Here is a 20,032-nt window from a genome sequence, read left to right on the forward strand (position 1 = left end):
CTCTTGATTGGGGGAAAGAAGTGGAGTGTCAGAGCGATGTCATTATATGGCCTGCAGAAAGGACACTCCCCTGTCAAATTGCACACAAATCTATATTTGATCAAAATGCACATTTCTCAAATACATAGTGGTTTGTCATTGCATGTACATATTACCTATCACATGAGGTAGTCTCTGTCCCAAATCTGCTCTTCCTGAGGGCTTGCATTAAAAAATGGCAACTTATTTTCGATTTTAGTGGGTTATGCAACCTTGGTTCTTCATTAAAAATTATACACATATACACAGGCTGTCCATACCTACTCCAGTAAATTCCCATATCTCTAGCTTAAACACAGAGTATGTGGTGTCAAAAAATAGCGGGGTTTTGCCCCAGAACATCACACAAATTAGAGTTTGGGCTTGAATCGAAGGTACATTTTTTAAATTAAGGCTCTCAAAGTTATACATTCCTGTCATTTGATTACAAAGAGTTATCAGTATTTTTCTAAACTGTATTTTTACTGCAATTCAGCTCTCAGAGCGTTAGTCTCCTCCTCCTAGAAACTTGGGTGGGTCAGAAACCATGCCTCTGCTGGCAGGCAGGCCTTTGTTGACAGGAAACAGTCAAAATCAACATATTCTATTCAAGTGCAAGAGCCTGTTGTGTGGTCTCTGGGAGGCTGAGGTCAGCAGACCAGGGTGTCACTTTGCATTTGGTTATTATGACCATGTGATATCCTGGGCTGTGGTGTGAATCTCTTGAGGTGAGAGGGTTTCCCAGGCTTCTGGCCTCTGGGAACAGCAGGTGGCTAATTTTTGATTAAAATGCAGCCTTTGAAGTCAGCTGAGTCAAATTCCTTTGTCAGCAACTGCACTCAGTTCTCCTGTCAGAGATTAGACCGCTAGCGCCGCCTTGGGGATTTTGTTGGTACTGCATCCATTTTTGGGATCTTTCTTGGATTAATGCATTCCAAACAGGAATGGTTCTTACATGGTAGTAAATAATCATTGCTTAACATTGTTTTGATGGGGCTCCTTACAGTAAAATGGTTATTTGGAACCCCACAAAAGGGTTGAATCTTTAAAGTGGTCCGATGAGCCACGATTTCAGCAACCTTTTGACATCAGTAACAGTGGATTTTTTTAACAAAGATCTTTCTTTACACTGGTGGGTGGCAAGAAGTTAGGTAACCATTTTGGTGTGCGCACAAACTGCGTGGTTCTCCTGGATTCTGGCGCACATGTGGGCTTTTTGGCCATCTTGGATTTTCTAAGCCCACAGCATCAAATGTTGCAGCATGATAGCTCAAATGTGGGTCAGGACACCCAACATGACACATTCCATAACACAGATGGCACGTAGCATAGCCATGGCAGATTTGACAAGGACACCCAGATGGTAGCAAATCAGTACTGCCACCCATCCATGTGAGATGGACATCATGAAATAAAACATGCAAAATAGTGTGACAAAACATGCATGTGCCACACGCTGCAACACAGCCAGTGTTCACTGATGCAGTGATGGCAGGCACATGGATACATCAATGGTTGGTCACTTCGACATGAGAGGATACAATTGTCATATTCAACATTCAAACTGGGCCCCAAAATGATTGTGTGCAGGCCATTTGTAGGTGCACATTACTCAATCAGCCTGACTGTTCAAATCTTTCCCATAATAAGTCAAGAAATGTGGCCCATTGTGCAGTGTAATCTATGACTGAAGTATTTCACATTTGGGACAGGATGTTAACGTGCACGCAACCCCTGGTAGACCACATGTGTGGAATGAAGAACCCGCACTACGCTGTGGCACCCAGAAACACAACAATAAGCGTGCACGTGGTACACGCAGCCTACAATGACCACTGAATGGGTACGCGACACACGGGGGCAACCACAGTTGAAAAATATGTGCGCGACTCACTGTCTGCCTGGAAAAATAACATGAAAAAGATGCAAGTGTGCATGTTGGCAACACCCCAGCCAAAAGAAGATTTGAACGCTGTCTGAGTATACAGGGAGAATGAACTGGAACCATTGTGAAGTAATCGCGTGTGAACCGACAAGAAGTACATGAATCACCCGCTCGCTCTCCACAAAAAGCATGTACAAGAAAATTGCGTCCTATGCGTACCTTTTAACCCAGCCCACACGTGCAACGTCACTTTGCGCATACGCACTAAGGCCCTTTCCTCCAATTGCATGCAGTGACACCTGGACGTGCAGTTTTTGCACGTGTACAATCAACATGCGCCCGTGTTGAGGGAAACGCCCTTGCGTCTTCACGTCACAGATGTGCTTACGCGCTAAGGGCCTTTCCTCAAATTACACGCAGATGTGCAGTTTTTTCATGTGCCAAATCACTTCGTATCAAGCTGGCCACGCAACAACACATGGAAGACCATGCTCCTGCCTCGAAGGCCATTTTCCCGCCCCTCAAATCCCTGAGCACGCTCCCACCTGCCATCTGCTAGTGCCTGCCTGCTGCCCACGTGCCCTGCTGTTTGGTGCCTGCACGTCAGCCATCTGCAGGGGTGCAATTGCTGTGACCACCCCTGCTGGAACAGAAGACTCCCGACTGGTATACCATCGCTCCACAGCCCAGCCCCAGGACCCAGTTGCCCACCCACACCTGCACCTGGGTTTGCCATGTCAGACACAACACCATCTGGCACCACTGGCAACCCTCAGCCAGAGAGGCAGAGGGCTACCAGCTTCAGTGCCAGTGAAGTTGGTGTCCTGGTGGCAGTATGATGCCCTCTTTGGAAGTTTGCGCGCCGACAATGAAGGACGGAAGAGGATCTGGATGGATATTGTGACTGCCATCAACATGGAGAGGGTGGCAGTCTGCGACATTCAACACGTCCGGAAGCGCTGGGAGGACTTCAGGTCCAGGACCCTCAACAAGGCCCGGTGCCTCTTGAAGGCAGCGGATGCCAAGGGGTGCCAGGTCTGCCTAACCAACAACCAGATGAGGGTCCTGGAATGTATTGGCCCAGCGCTCCACCTCCAGGTCCTTGAGAGGCAGACCCGCCTGGAGTCGAGCGGTAAGTGTACATGCATACTGATTGGACGCTGTGCATGTTGAGGTATGGCAGGAGTGTGCATGTTGTACATATGTCTGTGTAGGGCCATGTATGCATTTGTACGTACAGGGAAATGAGCATGCCGCATGTGAGTCCTCTCATGTGTGAGACACATCGATGGTGTATGTGTTGGTAAGCATGCTGCCCAAATGCAGGTGTGGGTGCACACATTTATCCATTTCTGTGTAAGTACAGTGGCATTGTTGTGGTGTCACACACGGATGGTGGTTCCACCTGCATGTATCTGCACTATGTACAGGTGCATGTGTGTGTATTTGACAAGTGTGCAACTGTGATACACCATGGATGCATGTGACACTGACATGTAGGAGGCTGATTGCCAGATGTGACATGGATGGCGATGTTATCACTGCGACAGGTGGTTGAGATGTACAGATGCATGTATGTCTGGTTGCGTGTGTGCATGTGTTCTGCACTCCCCGCGCTGTATGTGACATGAGGCTCACCTTTGGCTGCTCATGCTGTTGTTTGTGTATGGATGGTGCTGCCTGGTGCAACATTCCTGTTGATTTTCTCATGTGTGTGAGTTGAAAAGACATGTGTGTTGGGGAGTGTGATGCCATGTCTGAAGTTTGACACTGCCACTCATGTACAACTGTCATGTTTTTTTTCAGACCATTGTAGGGTGCCCTGATGCCTGTGTTCTATCTCTCCCTGTCTGCAGCGTCAACTGATGAAGAGGGCGGAGACGGTGCTGTGGAGCAAAGCGGCAGGGATCCCACCGCCAGCAGGATACGCAAGGCCCGGCTCCCCTCCCAGGTTGACATCTCGTCAGGGAGTGAGGAGTCTGGTGCCGCGTCCGTGGCCGCAGCTGCTGAGGGTAGGTCCAAGAAGTGGAGGTCGGATGTGGACTCCTCGGCAGCAGAAGGGGCAGCTGAGACCCCACAGGGTCTGATGGAGGAAGATGGCACGGAGTCATCCAGGCTGGTGGGGGGTTTGTTTGAGGCAGAGGCCGTGGAAGGGACAGACACGGGGTCTGGAGGGGGGATTCCACTGGTGCTAATGGTGCAGTCCAGGGGCAGGGACAGGAGGCAGCACAGGCTGCCACGGAGATGCCTGTGTGTAATCCTGTCCCCGATCCTGTGACTGCATCATCCCGCACCAGCAGGGATGCCTACTTCCAGACCCGTTCTCAGGGAGGGGATGAGCGCACAACAACTGGACTTCCTCTCCCAATGGATGTGGCAATCTGGGACCGTGTTGAGCCTGTCCTGGCTCGGGTGGTGTTGCATCAACAGGGCATGCGAGATGACCTGCAGTGTTTTTGTGAAGATGCTGCACATCATCTCGGATGCCTCTTTGACCGCATCGACCTACTGGGACGGGTCGCTAGTGCTAGATTCCTCCGTCTGCTGGACCTTCTTCCGACCCTCTCCTCACCTGAACCCCCTATGTGTCAGTCGTCCTCCGTACCATCTTCTGCCCCTTGTATCACCTGGGTACCCTGTGGAGCTGGCTCTGACCCAGCGGCCAGGCTGGTGGAGGACACATCCCTGCCACAGTCAGGAGTTGGAGGTCCAGCAGGGGTGGCCACACCAACAACTGCACCCCAGCAGGAGGAGGACGTGCAGTCATCAAGAGCCAAGGCACAGGCACAGCAGCAGCAGGCATCAGAGGGGCAGGCATCGGCAGGAGGGCAGGAGGACCCTGGATTGGGAGTGTCTTCCATGTGGCAGTGGTTGGGCCAGCACATAGATGCGGAGCGGCGGCGGGCGGAAGAGGCACGGCTCGCTATGGTCAGGGCGGAGAACTCCATGCACAGGACGCTGAGGCGGGCCGAGTGCCTCGAGGCAATTCACAGGGAGTTGGAGGTGGACATGGTGTTATCCCTGCGAAACCTCAGGGCCATGGAACAGGCCCGCCTCCAGGACATAGAACAGGAGTTCGATGATGCCCTGGCCCGGGAAATCGACAAGTGAGCCGTAGGACTTGCCTGCCGCCATTGTATATAGTTAGTTGGTGTTAGGTTTCATTTATGTTTTTCTTTCATTTGGGGCGCTTGGTCTATGCCCCACCTTTTTGTAGATAGTTCTTTATTAGGTAGTCTTTTTTGTAGGTTTCATTTCAATAGTTGGGCTCATGGACCCTGGATTTGTTATTTGTATATAGTTGAACAGTGGATTTTTCATCAATACTTTTTTATTTGACCATGGAGCAATGGATTTTACTTATTCCTTTCCCTTTGGATTTGCTTTGTTGGATGGAGACTTTGGACCATCTTCATTTGGATTTATTTGGATTCTGATTTCATATATTTTATACATTTTGGGACATGCTGCATTTTATTTCTTATTTCCATTATTTTGTGTTTTCATTTAATTCCCTTCATTTTGTGTTCAATACGTTTGTGTTTCGTACTTCAATTTGTGGTATTCTCTCATTGGTTTCATGCATGTCACAATGTGGGTTTTCACATTCACTGCCACCCATTGTGTGTGTGTGTGTGACGGACATGTGCTGATGTACATACTTGCCATTTGGGTTGTGTCATGTAATGGGCATTTCAATGTGGGGTGGATGGAATACTTGGTTGGCTCTTTGGACAGGGGCGGCGTGCAGTGGGCTTTGGGTGGCAATAAGGATCATGATTGCTGGCAGGTGCCTGTCACTGCTGGGTGGGTGGGGGTGCAGGGGGACATGAGTCGGGGCCTGCTGGCAGGTGCCTGTCACTGCTGGGTGGGTGGGGGTGCAGGGGGACATGAGTCGGGGCCTGCTGGCAGGTGCCTGTCACTGCTGGGTGAATGGGGGTGAAGTGGGACATGAGTCGGGGCCTGCTGGCAGGTGCCTGTTACTGCTGGGTGGGTGGGAGTGCAGGGGGACATGAGTCGGTCCTGCTGGCAGGTGCCTGTCACTGCTGGTGGCTGGGGGTGCAGAGGGACATGAGTCGGGGCCTGCTGACAGGTGCCTATCACTGCTGGGTGGGTGGGGGTGCAGGGGGACATGTGTGGGTGCTCACTTGTGCATGGTGATATGTGGGCTGGCTGGGGGCATGGCCAGGGGTGCAGGGTAGTCCCCTGTGTTTTGGGCTGCCTGCAGGGCCTGGGAAGGGGGGAGAGTGCACACCTGGCAGGACACACACTGCCAATTCACGTTGGTGCACCCCAGGAATACACGTACCCCATTCGCCCAGCGTAATCGCGTGCGATACTCCCTGCGCACCCCTCAGAATACACATACCCCGCTCGGCCAAGGCCTATCGCATGTATAACTTCCTGCGCACCCCCAAGATACACGTACCCCGCTCGGCCAAGGCCTATCACGTGTATACCTTCCCGCGCAACCCTCGGCATACACGTACCCCGCTTGACCATGGCCTATCGCGTGTATGACTTCCCGCACACCCCCAATATACAAGTACCCCACTCGCCAAGGCCTATTGCGTGAATAACTTCCTGCGCACCTCTCAGAATACCCGTACCCCGCTCGGCCAAGGCCTATCGTGTGTATGACTTCCCGCGCACCCCTCAGAATACACGTACCCCGCTCGGCCAAGGCCTATCATGTGTATAACTTCCCACCCACACCTCAGAATACACGTACCCCGCTCGCCCAAGGCCTATCGCGTGTATGACTTCCCGCGCACCACTCAGAATACATGTACGCCACGCGCCAAAGCGCTATCGCGTGTATAACTTCCCGCGCAGCCCTCAGAATACACGTACCCCGCTCAGCCAAGGCCTATCGCGTGTATGACTTCCCGCGCACCCCTCAGAATACACGTACCCCGCTCGGCCAAGGCCTATCGCGCTGATGACTTCCCGCGCACCCCTCAGAATACACGTACCCCGCTCACCCAAGCCCTATTGCGTGTATAACTTCCCACACAGCCCTCAGAATACACGTACCCCACTCGGCCAAAGCCTATCACGTGTATAACTTCCCACGCACCCCTCAGAATACACATACCCCGCTCGGCCAAGGCCTATCGCCTGTGAAACTTCCTGCGCACCCCCCAAATACATTGTCCCGGCACTGTGAACTGGTGGAGGGTTAGCGCGGCCCTTTGCACTGCATTGGGGATTTCAGTGCCTTATCCTTGCGTAAGGGGCGTTCTTGGGGGCGTAACTGGCACTGCGGGATGTTCTCTGTGCCAGCCCTCAAAATGGCTTCGATATTCCATGAATTAGCGGTGCGCCAGAATGCTGTTTAGCGCACATGGCTGGCACACGCTGGCGCACGCTGCCTCTCTGCGCTGCTCACGTGCGCTGCCTCTGCGCTGAAATCTATGAATTACCCTGTTCATTTTTCCTCCACAGAGGACAAAGTCTTGGTCACGTATGAGATGACTTGGTTAACCTTGTCATGCTTTTGGTGCAATACCGCTGTTAGGCAAGCATCTGAGAACCCTGTCTCCAAGAAGAACTCCTTGTTCTTTATGGGGTAAGCCAAACAAGGAGCCTGGTAAAGGCTTCTTTTCAGTTGTTTAATTGCCTCGGATTGTTCTAGATCCCACTCCCACTTTGGACTATAATTAGTAAGTCCAAAAAGGCTTCTTAATTCTCGCAAAGTTGTAGGGTTTTTTAATTTCAATAAGTCTCCACCTTCTTCGCCTGGGGATTAAGACCCTGAGGTGTGATCTCATGCACTAGGAACTTCACTCAGGTGTTACACCACTGTACCTTTTGAAAGAACAATTTTGCTCCGGCCTTCTGTAACTGGTTAAGAACACAGTGGATTTCTGCTATATGTCCCTCTAGAGTTGAGCTCTTGATCAAAACATCATTAACATAGGCCGGGTTTCCCCTTTCTCCCAAATTGGGCATGGCCTTATGTAGGAAGATGATCTCACTGCCAGAGTTTATGTATCCAAAGGGGGTTCAGGACCACATGTACTGCTGCCCCCTGAAGGTAAAGTCAAGCTTGTACTGGTCTTCCCTACTCACGGGTACTGTCCAGTCACCGTTGGTCAGGTCAATGATGGTGTACATCTTTGAACCATGAATCTGTGCCAGACCCTGATCGATGTAGGGAAGAGGCCATTTTGACATGTGGACCCATTTGTTCAATTCCCTCAGGTTTGCACATAGTCTCCATTGGCCATTTGGTTTGAGGATCCCCAGTACCAGATTGTTGAAGGTACTGTGGATCGGACAAATTATCCCATGAGATTCAAAATTCTTAATAATCTCTGTGAGTGACTCCATGGATGAGAGAGGTAACCGGTATTGTTTCACAAACACTGGAGCCATCTCGGGGTGCGTGGGAATGGTGGTTGAATGAATGTATGTGAGTCCACAGTCATATGAGTCCACTGAAAACATATCTTGGAATTCCAGGAAGACTTTGTCTGTGCTCCTCGGTCTCACTATCAGGAAGTACTGACTGCCCTACAGTATTGACCACAGGGTCTGCAATGTCCTCCTCCTCACTTGATATGAAGGGTTCCCCCAAAGTGTCTTCCTCCTCCTCACCTGATGTAGAAGAGAAGTGGGTTCTCCTTTGTCGTGGTTTTAGCCCTTGAGACTTCTTTTTGGAGAGCAGATACGGTCTGCCTCGAAAAGAAGCCACCGTGAATCTCTGCAGAGAAAACTCACGATGACCCCCTCCCACGACAGCCAGTTGTTAATAGGGAAAAAGCCTCCGAGGCACAAAAAAACCCACGAAAATGAAGGATGACTTCTGAAGCAGGTCCGTAGAAGTGTGGAGTTTACTAAAGCAGGATCCAGGAAAACAACTCCAAGATGACACGATGGAGGTCACAGGAAGAAATAGAAGCAGCGTAAGTGGACGCTGCGGAGTAGGAAACCCACGGGAAAACAAAACAGGAGAGACGGCCAGCGGGGGTGAATCCACGATAGAAGCAGGAAGCGAGGAAAGGGGGGGAAGAGCAAGAGAGAGAGAGCTGGAAGAAACGGGAGTGGGAGGTCGTAGAGAAGAATAACGCTACTGAGCGCACTCAACAAATGGGAATGCAAGTTGCAACGCGCCGACCCGCCGAAATTCGAATGGTGAAATACTCGGCGGGCGGCCATGTTGGAGAAACACTAGACTGCACCGTACGTTGGAACACAAATGTGGTGGAACAGTCTAATGGCGACGGAACTTCCACCCTTACCAAGCCCTCCAGGCGCCATTGGTCGTGACACTCACAGGCATCAGCCAGAGTGATCCTTTCCTCAACCATCTGCTTGAAACCTGGAAAGAACATGAGCTTGCCAATTTCAGTGGTATTATTCAGTTGGGTGGAGAGATCTCTTTTCATTTTGTTGACCTGGACAGGGGATTTGAGGTAATGGTCCTTGACCCTGAACACTACCTCTTCCCTCCTAATGTAACAGGTCACCTCTTCCACACTGTATGGGCAGGGAGAGTACACCAGGAAATTCCCCCATTGTCTAGTAACAATCTTTTCTGGTGGAATACCGTCACTGATGTCGAAACAGTCGTTTGGGATTGGTCCCATGATTTCATTACTTAAATCAATAGAATAATGTTGGGCATCAACCGCCATTTCAAGAAAGGTGCCTGCGCCCAAAGTGATACTTTGAGGGTTGTTGTTATCCAACAATATTCGAATGGTGTTTTGTTTTAGGTCTAGTAGAGGTGTCGTATTTAAATATAAACCTTGTTGTTGGAGTTGAGAATTTAGATTTATCCATGAGTCCTGATGTTTGATGTTCTGTCCTCGCTAAATTTTGAGGGGAAGTGTAAATTGTTGCACATGTCCTGGGATAGTAACCTCGTCTAGCACTTCAACTTCAACTGCATAAGGCAGCAATTGAGCTGACCGGAATGTTTTTTCAATGTTGTGAAATACCCATGGCGTTATTGTCGGGATCAGGCTTTATTATTAATCAGGTCCAAATTGATTGCGAATCAGTTGAGAATGTCAATTCCCAAATAAAAGGCGGAAGCGACATCTCTCACGACCCAACAATTATGGTCTATGCTTTTGTTGCCAATGGACATTTTTAGCATACAACTGCTAAATAGGAGATGCTTGGAATTTGGGGTTTCCAGACCTACTTCCAATTTGTCAATCAATTTAAATTTGGGAATGGTCTGATCTTTGGGGAATTTCCTGAATACTTCTTCACTGATGAAGCTCCTTCCATTAATCAGGCATACTCTGGTGAGCACTGGTTCCTTCCCCCCATTTAACTGAATTGGGAAAAACAACTGCTCGCCCTTTTTCTGAACGTCCATCAGACTATGAGAGGATTCTTCCATGTCTGGTTTCACGGGACTAAAGGTTTCTTCTGATTTTAGGCTGGTGTAAAATTTTAGGGTGTTCCCTCCCAGTGTGGATTGCCACTTAAAACTAGGAGGAAGGTTGATTTTCAAGAATGGAGAAGGCATCCCATAACCGTATGTTCTCTTACAGAGATGGCAGTGACTTGGTTATTTTTTTTTTTTAATGGAACTCTACATTCTCAGAACGTTGATCAATTATGTGACAGGTGCCATTCAGGCTTGCATAATTGTTACTCATTTTTTATTTGATAGGGTGATTAGTCTGAGTCCAGAGGACTTTGTTTGCACAGTCAATCAGAGGTGATAACCTCCTCAGGAGATCATTCTCCAGTAAACAAGATGTGCCCACAGGAGTTACAACGATTACGAGATGTTTTAGCCGGCGCCGTCCAATTATTATGTCCAGATCTGCAGTCCCTTCAACGGAAATATCATTCCCATTGAAATTTGGATTTGTCCGGAAAATGGGGTGAGTGGAATTTGGTGGCCTTCACCCCCCTTCCTGAATTTAGTTGGTCAAAGGCCCTTTTTGACAGGAGGGTGGCTTGGGATCCAGTATCCACCAGAGCTGATAATTCACAGTAACACTGCACCTTGATCAGTGCATAAAATCGGTCTACTTTCTCCTCCAGGGTGCAAAGAAAGTGTGAGTTATTTGACAGGTTGGTAGTCATTTTCTTAATATTGAACTCCAACTCAGTGTGATCTTGAGCAGTTTTCTGTGTTGAAGTTTGTCAATCTGTAAAAAGAACTTTGCAACTCGCAATGGGTGTTGTTGGGGAATCCTCTTTTTCCCTGGCTCCTTGGTTGTCCCCAGTTATCTGGCAACAGTTCTCAGAACATATTTAGAGGAAGGACACCCCCTCTGTTTCACTTCAGTTTGGCTCACATGTTTGGGGTTGAATAGTTCTTGGTTCTGGGTCAGTTTCCATACTTACCCTGTCCCACTCAGGATCTTTTGGGACCCATTTTTCTTTGAGAGGGAACCCCCCATTTTTGAAGAGAAGGTCTGCTTACCTGAAATCTCCAGGGATTCTTCTCTTTCAAATGGGATAATCCGGAGTTCCTCCACAAAGTATGTTCTTCGTTGCCCTCTCCTACTTACCCTTTGCTGTTTCGGTTCAAACATTTTGGGGGTAGAAGAGACTCTTTCAGGTTGAGAGGTTTTCAAGGGTTCTGTTTTGGTAAGAAAGGAAGCTTCTTCAAGGGCTTGGCATCTCCCCTCCACCTGGGTCCCCTCCTCTGGAACCTGTAGTTTGGCAGAAGTTTCCTCCCATCATTTCCCCCCTGGGGCATCTGACCTGGGTGTTGGGAAATTCTGGGAAGCAGGGTTAGGTTGAAAGTTGAACTGTGCCGTCATCATATGCCCCATATCATTGTTCTGTTGCTGGACCTGTCACTCCAGTTGTGAGACCTTGTCTGGGTGGTAGGGAGGTCTCAAGTCACACCGCTTCTGCTCCTGAAAGAGGTAACTGCCCCTTTTCCTGGAGTAGCTCGGGTACTGGAATCCCGCCCCCCAAATTTTCCAACCTGAATCTCCCTTCTCCCAGCTTCAGGGATCTAACTGGGGAGAGAGAGGGGGATTGTTTTTTGGAAGTTCTGGTTTGGGGGATAGCTGGGGAAAAAGTTCAGATTGGGAGGTATAGTGATACTTCTCTCCTGATGGAAGTTTGAAGGTACGTTTCCCGGGGCAGTACCTACCTGGTTAGTTCCCCCACTTGGGCCGGGGTGTGTATACATACCCCAGGATTGGTTTAGTACCCTTATACCTAGGATTTATATAGGCGGCAGTGTCAGAGGGATCATTGTTCTGGGCCCCTGTCTGTCTACCATTCGATTGGACCGGGCACAGGGGTTCCTTCTGCTTTCCATTTTGCTTGTTGGCAGGATGGTTACTTTTAGGCCCCCCTTTCTCCAGAGACAATGGAGGGGTAGTTCTTACCTCTGTCACCTTTGCAGCAGCAGGTGTGTTAGATGGTCTGGGGTTTTTTACAGTATTTTTACTCTCAGCAGGCTTTTGGACCTCATACATCCCGGTGGCCTGTGCAATCACCCAATCCATGGTCCTATGCTAGTGAAAATCACACACCAACTGAGTCATTATGTATTTGGGGAGAACATGGAAATATGTAGTTATGAATTCCCTACTATGGGTGTTCACCCACCGGTAAGTCTGAGCAAATATGCGCTTTAGCTCCTGCACAAACTCTCTTGGTGCCTGATCTTTACCACACTGCAAGTTATATACAGCCTTAAAGGCTTCTTGTGGGTTCCTATGGGTGGAACAATGTTTCAATGTGGCTGCCTTATAAGTGGACCATTTATGATGATCCTGGTGCTCTAGTTCTGCAAGGAAACTGGAGTACTCAGATGAGAACATCCATTTAGCAAATGCTATACAATTCACATCATTCTTTTTTTTTTAATAACATATTTTATTTATTTTATAAACGTAAACATATACATACAAGTTAATAACAAGTCATCGCTCGGGCATACAGGCAATCACTAAGCACAGCTCTTCATGCACATTGCAAGTTTCAGAGTTTTAGGTCCTTCATGAAATGGGTTACTAGGCGTCCAAATTATACATTGTGCAGATGAGTCTTCGCAGGACTCCAAACGTTTATCAAGTCTATTCATGGGTTCGCAGATCCCTACGTGTCTTCCCATTTTTGCCAGATCTTGCGTGCTTTCCCTGTCAAGTCTATTCATGAGTTCGCAGAGCCCTACGTGTCTTCCCATTTTTGCCAGATCTTGCGTGCTTTCCCTGGGCACCCTCTGGTAGTGTATATTCTCATTTCCATTTGCACACAGATATCCACGTCTGTTATCCATTGGTCACATTGAGGGGATAAGGGTGAGCCCCACAATTGGGCCAGATTCCTCTTTATGAGTCCCGTGGTTGTTGCCAGCATGAGTTTCTCATATCGGGGGATGTCTAGGTCGTCATCCATCCCTAGTAATAGCAATTTGGGGTCCATGGGTATTCGTCGGCCGATGACTGCCGATAACCTGTCACAACATTTCTGCCAGAAAATTTGGATTCGTGGGCATTCCCACAAGATGTGAAAAAAGGTCCCCCTCGCCTGTTGGCACCTTAGACAGTTGGGATCAGTTGCTCTCCCCCATTGATGTAAAGCTTCTCTCGGATAGTATACCCTGTGTAGAATTTTGAGTTGGATCAATCTGATTCTAGCCGAGATGGCAATTTCCCTCGGATACATGAGTGCTTTGATCCATTCTTCCGGTTGTATTGGTCCCACATCTCTTTCCCATTTTGCTTTCAGATCTGTAAGTTCCGTTGTGGCGAAAGAGGCTATTGCATTGTACATTGTGGAGGTTATTTTATTATCGATACGATCTACCACAATGTTTCTCTCAATTGGTGTGCAATCTGGAATGTTCGGTGGGTCGATCTCACATGTGATAAGTGCGTGATGTATTTGTCTGTAATGGAAGTGTTCTGTGGGGGGTAGGTTGAATTTGTCCTGCAGGGTCTGGAATGGTATTATTGCTCCATCTTGTATTATGTCTGCTAGCCTTGTTATCCCAGCTGATTCCCAGGTCGCCCATTTTGGGATTTTACTTAGCTCCGGCAGACGTTTGTTACGCCATAGGGGCTGTGCCAGCGTGAGTTTCCCATCCCATCCCAGGTGCTTGTGTGCATCTAGCCATATTTGCGTTCTATGTGCTCTAATCGTGTTGGGGATCATGCGTACCCTACTATTGTAGAGGGTCTCTAATGGGGTGAGCCCGGCACTCATCTGGCTATCCGCTTTAATGTGTGGTAGTTCAGGGTTGTTATGCAGGATATCATTTATCACCGGCATCTGGGCTGCCCAATAATATGTTTGTAGGTGGGGCAGTCCTATACCTCCTTCCCATGCGGAACGTTGTAGGGTTTTGAGCGCGATCCGTGGATGCCCTCCACCCCAGAGGAGCTTTCTGAGAGTCTCATCTATTTTTAGGAATTCTATCTTGGGTACATACAGTGGGGCGTTTTGGAGGATGTACACGAATCGTGGCAGAGTGAGCATTTTAAACATTGCCGCCCTTCCTAGCAGGGTGAGGGGTAGGGTCATCCAGTGTTTCACATCATTCGCGAATCTATCTCTGATTGGATGGAGATTTTGGGGAACATATTGCGTGAGGTCCGTCGCAACCTGTACCCCAAGATATCTGAAATGCTCGGTTTCTACTCTATATGGGCAATTGTGTAGAGCTGTCGTATCAGTTCCTTGGATCGGAAAAAGGATGGATTTGTTATAGTTTACCCGTAGACCACTAAATGCTCCGTATCTATTTAGTATTTGGGTGACGATGGGGTATGATACTAGTGGATCACTCATGTAGATCAGTAAATCGTCGGCATAGAGGGAAACCCTATCCTCCCAATCTCGGGCCCACCGGAACCCCTTCCACAACTGTGATTCTCTCAGCATTATTGCCAGGGGCTCGATTGCCAGTGCAAATAGCATTGCCGAAAGGGGACAGCCCTGCCTGGTCCCTTTACCCAGGTTAATACTACGTGATGTCCACCCGTTTACCCTTATCTCAGCTGTCGGTGTGTTGTAGAGCAGCTTGACCCAGCCTATGAATTGCTCACCCAACCCCATTTTACCCATAATGCTCCACAAGGCCTCCCAGTGGACTGAATCGAAGGCTTTTTCGAAATCAATCGCGAGGAGTGCTAGTGCATCCCGCAGCGATGGAGACTTCTCAATGGCGGCATGTAGCCTGTGGATATTCATTCGTGTGGATCTCCGTGGCATAAAGCCACATTGGTCTGGATGGATAAGGGTGTGTATGACTGTCTGGAGCCTGTTAGCCAGTGTCTTGGCCAGTATCTTAGCTTCTATGTTTATAAGTGAGATCGGCCTGTAGGAGCTGCATATGTTTGCTGGTTTGCCTTCCTTATGTATCACCACTATAGTGGCCTTTCTCAGATCCGGGGGCAGAATTCCTTTACCTTTGGCATATAGGAACATTTTATGCATCTGTGGTACTATGTGCTCATTGCCGATCTTTTTCCAAGCTTCCACTGGGAAGCCGTTAGGCCCTGGGGTTTTCCCATTTTGGAGTTGGGATAGGGCTGTCGACAGTTCTTCCTCTGTAATCTCTGTTTCCAAACTCGCTCTTTGCGTATCGCTTAGGTGTGGAATGGTGAGTGTGTCCAGGATGCTGGGATCCAGTGCAGTCGTCGGGGGAGCGTACAATGCCTCATAGTACTCTGCAAAGGTTTCAGCAATGCTTGAGTCGGTATAGGTCTGTTCTGCATTCCTGGTAGTGATACATCTTATCTGGTGTTGACCCTCCTCTCTTTTTTCCAGCCACGCCAGCATTTTGCCGGCCTTGTCTCCAGTCTCGTATAGCCTGGTACGCATTGTCCTGTGTGCCTGTTTCGCACAGGTAAGTGTGACATCATGCAGCTTCTTTTGTGTCGCTTGTAGGGCTCTGTTGTCATCTGATGCGCCTGTGTTTATATATCGCACTTCAGCGTTTCTGACCTCTGTTTCAGCGTCTTCAACCTCCTTCCTGTGCGCTTTTTTGTGTGCAGCAGTCCAGCTCAGTACTACCCCTCTCAGGGTTGCTTTGTACGCCTCCCATATGGTTCCTAGGTCCTCTATCGAGTCCTGGTTTGTTTCGAAGTATGAGACAGTGGCTTCCTGCATCTTTTCTACTAACTCTTTGAACCCTAAATAATACGAGTTCAGGCGCCAAGTCAGTGGAGGCCTGGGTCGTTCTGTTTCGAGTAGGATCTTCAGCGGTGAGTGGTCCGAGATCCCCCTGGGCTGGAGTGTTGCCTCCGTTACTTTATGTATGTCTACACCAGGGAGGAAGAAGTAGTCTAGTCTAGACAACGATGCATGCGCGCCTGAATGGAAAGAGTATTGTTTCTCCATCTGGTGCAGATCCCTCCATGCATCCTTCAGTCCCAATGCTGTGGCAAAGATGGCTAATTTCGTCGGTATCATCGGATTTCTCCCCCTGATATGTGTACGATCTAGATTAATGTCCATTACATCATTGAAGTCTCCACCTACAACTAGTATATCCGCGGTGTTGTTGGCTATGATCGGTGTGATGTCGTCGAGTAAGGTATTTGTGAGCGCCGGGGGAGCATAGACCGCCAGTATGGCAATGGTTTGATTCCATAGCGTTCCATTTATGTGGACAAATCTCCCTCCGGTGTCCTGGGTTATGTTGGATATCTCTATAGGGATTCTTTTGTGTATTAATATAAGCACACCTCTCGAGCCCATTGAGAAACCTGCATGTATTGCTGTACGGTATTTGGTTCTTTTGAAAAATTGGCATCTTGTGCCGGCCAAATGTGTCTCAGTAAGCAGTATTAGGTCCGGGTTGTTTCGATTCAGGTATTGTGTTACTAGTCTTCTCTTGATACTGCTTCCCAGGCCATTGACATTCCATGTCATGATGTTAAGTTTTTTGGTGTCTGTCCCTTTCGCACTCATTTCTTATCTTGTTCGTATGTCTGTGCCATTGGTAGCAGTTTAGACGAGAGTAGTCCTGCTCTATCGGTGTTTGGACTGCCCTGTTGTCTTCCCATTTCAGCGTGCTTGTCTAAGCCGTGCTTTCCTTGTTGCCAGCATAGAACGTGAACAAATCCCAACTTACCCCCCTCCCTATACTCCTTCCCCAACTGAAGCATCTGTCGCCCACACAACCAAACTTAATCAAACCGTTGAACTTGGGGTATCTCTTGTCACTGTGGCGGTGGAGGTGCCGTAGTGAAGAGTCCGTAACTTACTTAGGCCGCCGTGGGTTGGTGGTACCACGGCGGGTGATTGCAGGGTCTGTTCTATACCGATTGCAATCGGGGGGGTGGCTTGCGTGATGTGTCTTAACGCAGCCGCCAGCCGTTCTGAGTAGTGTTCTTTCCTGCTCGTGCCTCCGTATGTTTGTCGGTTGTGTTTAGGCGTCGGCATTCTGTGCTATTTCTTCCATCGGTTGCTGTGGCGGCTCATTTGGTGGCCTGTTTGGTCGGGGTCTATTTCTACGGTTTTCCTGTCTTCTCCATGGGCCCCATTCACCTTCTAGGTTGCGTTCCGCCCAGCTCCATGCCTCTCTTGGATCAGTGAAATGCACAGTAGTGCCCTTATGAAAGATTTTTAGCTGGGCTGGGAATAGCAGACCATATTTCACATTCAGCCCTTGTAATCTCTTTTTGAGAGTGTCAAAGGATTGCCTTGCTCTTTGTACCTCTTTGGTGAAGTCGGGGAAGAAGGCTATCCTGGAGCCGTTATAGGTCATGGCTCCATTCGTCCTTGCCATGTGGAGTATCGCGTCGCGATCTCTGTAATTTAGGATCTTGGCTATTATCGCTCGTGGCGGTGCTCCGGGAGTTGGTCTGCCAGTTGGTATCCGGTGTGCCCGTTCAATTGAGAAGAAGTTTGAGAGAGATTTAGGAGCGAATAAATCGGCGAGCCATTGTTCGAGGAACAGCTCCATGCTGGGTCCTTCTTCTTTCTCTGGCAGGCCGAGGATGCGGATATTATTTCTTCTCGATCGGCCCTCTCCCTCTTCCACCCTCTCCTCCAGTAGTTTAATGCGACCTAGTGCTGCATTCATTTGCTGGCCCATGCCTCTCACATTGTCTTCTGCCACTGATATGCGCGCCTCCGCCTCCCCTGTACGAGATGATAATTTCTGCAGGTCATGGCGCAGCAGAGAGACCTCCGTACAGATGCTATCCATTTTGACTTCCATGGCAGATCGAGAATTGGAGATAGCATTCATCACGTCCCTAAGGGATATGTCGGCCTCAGGGTCTGGTGATTCATCGGTTCTATTCTGGGCCGTGGAAGATGTCGGGGCAGGCGTTGTGTATTGTTCCATTGTGTTCTGGGTTCCAGTTCTTCTAATCCTATCTTTGCCCATGTCCGGTGTGTGGGGGGGTGCTGCTCTTGTGTTTCCCCCCGTTATTCTTGGCAGAGGTCGGGGAAGCGTAGGCGGGCTGGCGGACGGTAAGCCCGGGGTGCCGTTTGCTAAGTTTCGGTGTCTCAGGATCGCGTCTCCCCTCCTCCCCTTCCTCCTTACCGGCTCCGCCGTATACCGCTCACCAGGCTTCGTTCGGCACCGCAGCGGCCGTTGCTGCTGTCGAAGGATCGGAGCGCCCGCTCTGCTTGGTCTGTCGTGCTGGTCCCGCAAAGTCCGTTGTTGTTGCAGGCCTCGGCGAAGCCGGGGGTCATTCCGATAGATGGGCGTCCCAGCAAGGACCGCGGGGAGTGGGGGGGGTCAGCACTGATAGCTTGGGCGGCTGAGTCCCCCAGCGATGGTTGGCGTCGAATCTGCTGGATGGGCCCCTCCCAATTTCAGACGAGTTTCTTTCGATTTCCACGAGAGGCAGCGCCTGTGGGTCTAGATTGTGTCTCTGTCGGCCATTTTGATTTCCGTTTGGCGCCGATTGCTTCTCCTTCTAAATGCCGATATCTCGGGATTGGCGCTTCGGAATCAGCTCCAGTTGCAGATATCGTTCCTACTAGGGTTCCGCCACCCTGTAGGAACCTTTTTTGGGGCTGGATTAGCCCAAATTCGCAGGATATTGCAGGATGTAGCTGGCGGCTTCGGGAGCTCTACGGGCTCACGTCTTCATCGGTCGCCAGTTGGCCACGCCCCCAATTCACATCATTCTTGATATGGAATGATGCCAGCATCTGGTCATAAAGTTCCAGGTGCTCCCATACCAAATACTTGGCATTCTTGTGGTATGGGGTCAGGAAGCTCTTTATGGCTTTGATTTTTCTTATTGGGTCTTTCACAAAACCCTTTCTCTGCTTTGCTGTCTTTTTCTTCCTATGCACCCAAATCCATTCACCTTCTGACTCAAAACTGTTTCCAGTAATTCCTTCCCTGTCATCTAGGCACTCCCTATCTCTATGAGACTGAGAATATCTCCCAGAACCATGGAGTCTGGACTATTCTTACCTGGACCAAAGGTAACTCTGAGGGTCACTCTACCTGGAGTTCCGTTTAGGCTCAGGTTAGAACCCAGTTTCCTCATCCCTCCTACCAGGGAGTCTGGGGAATTCCCCCATCCCCTGAATATACAAAGGTTTTTAGAATGCCCTTCCTAGGCTGAGGATCAGCCCTTTTTCCTTCAGCAAAGCTGGGCAAGGGGGTTTCTTTGTACTAGCATCTTCAGCCAATCTAACTCCCTGACTTTCTCCTCATAAGAGTTTTCACGGTCTGATGTACTTACCACATTATTCCTTAATTCCCAGGACGCACTGGTCCGGCCACTTTCCCTTCTGTGTTTAAGAGATGAAATCTCACCAATATCAGACAGGGATTGTCCTTCTTGATCAGCTAAGCTAGGCCTGGGTTAGTCAAACTGCCTCATGTCACCCTGCTCTTGATAGGTGGTATGCATGTAGTCAGTCCCCATTTGTCCACGAGAGGCTGTAAATGACTGGCATGAGGCCGCTGTTGGGAAGAGCGCTTCACCTTGATCAGTGGGCCTTGTCCCATATCCTAATTAGTCAGGGGGCCTCAGGTCCTGTTTATAATTTTCAATTTCCTTGGTGATGCTCTCACACCTGTGAGTCTCTTTATTTATTTGCTGTTGGTAGTCAGAGAGCTAGCTTTTCACTTCTGACATTAAGACCTGATTAATCTCATGCACCCTGCCCTGAGCTACCAACCAATCCTTTGTTTGCTGCACCTCCTCTTGAAGTGATTCATTTTCCCTATGTGAGCCTTGTATGCTGCGTGCATAT

This window comes from Ambystoma mexicanum, chromosome 5q (genome assembly GCF_040938575.1).
Source record: "Ambystoma mexicanum isolate Mex_15411 chromosome 5q, UKY_AmexF1_1, whole genome shotgun sequence".
NCBI classification, from domain to species: Eukaryota; Metazoa; Chordata; class Amphibia; order Caudata; family Ambystomatidae; genus Ambystoma; species Ambystoma mexicanum.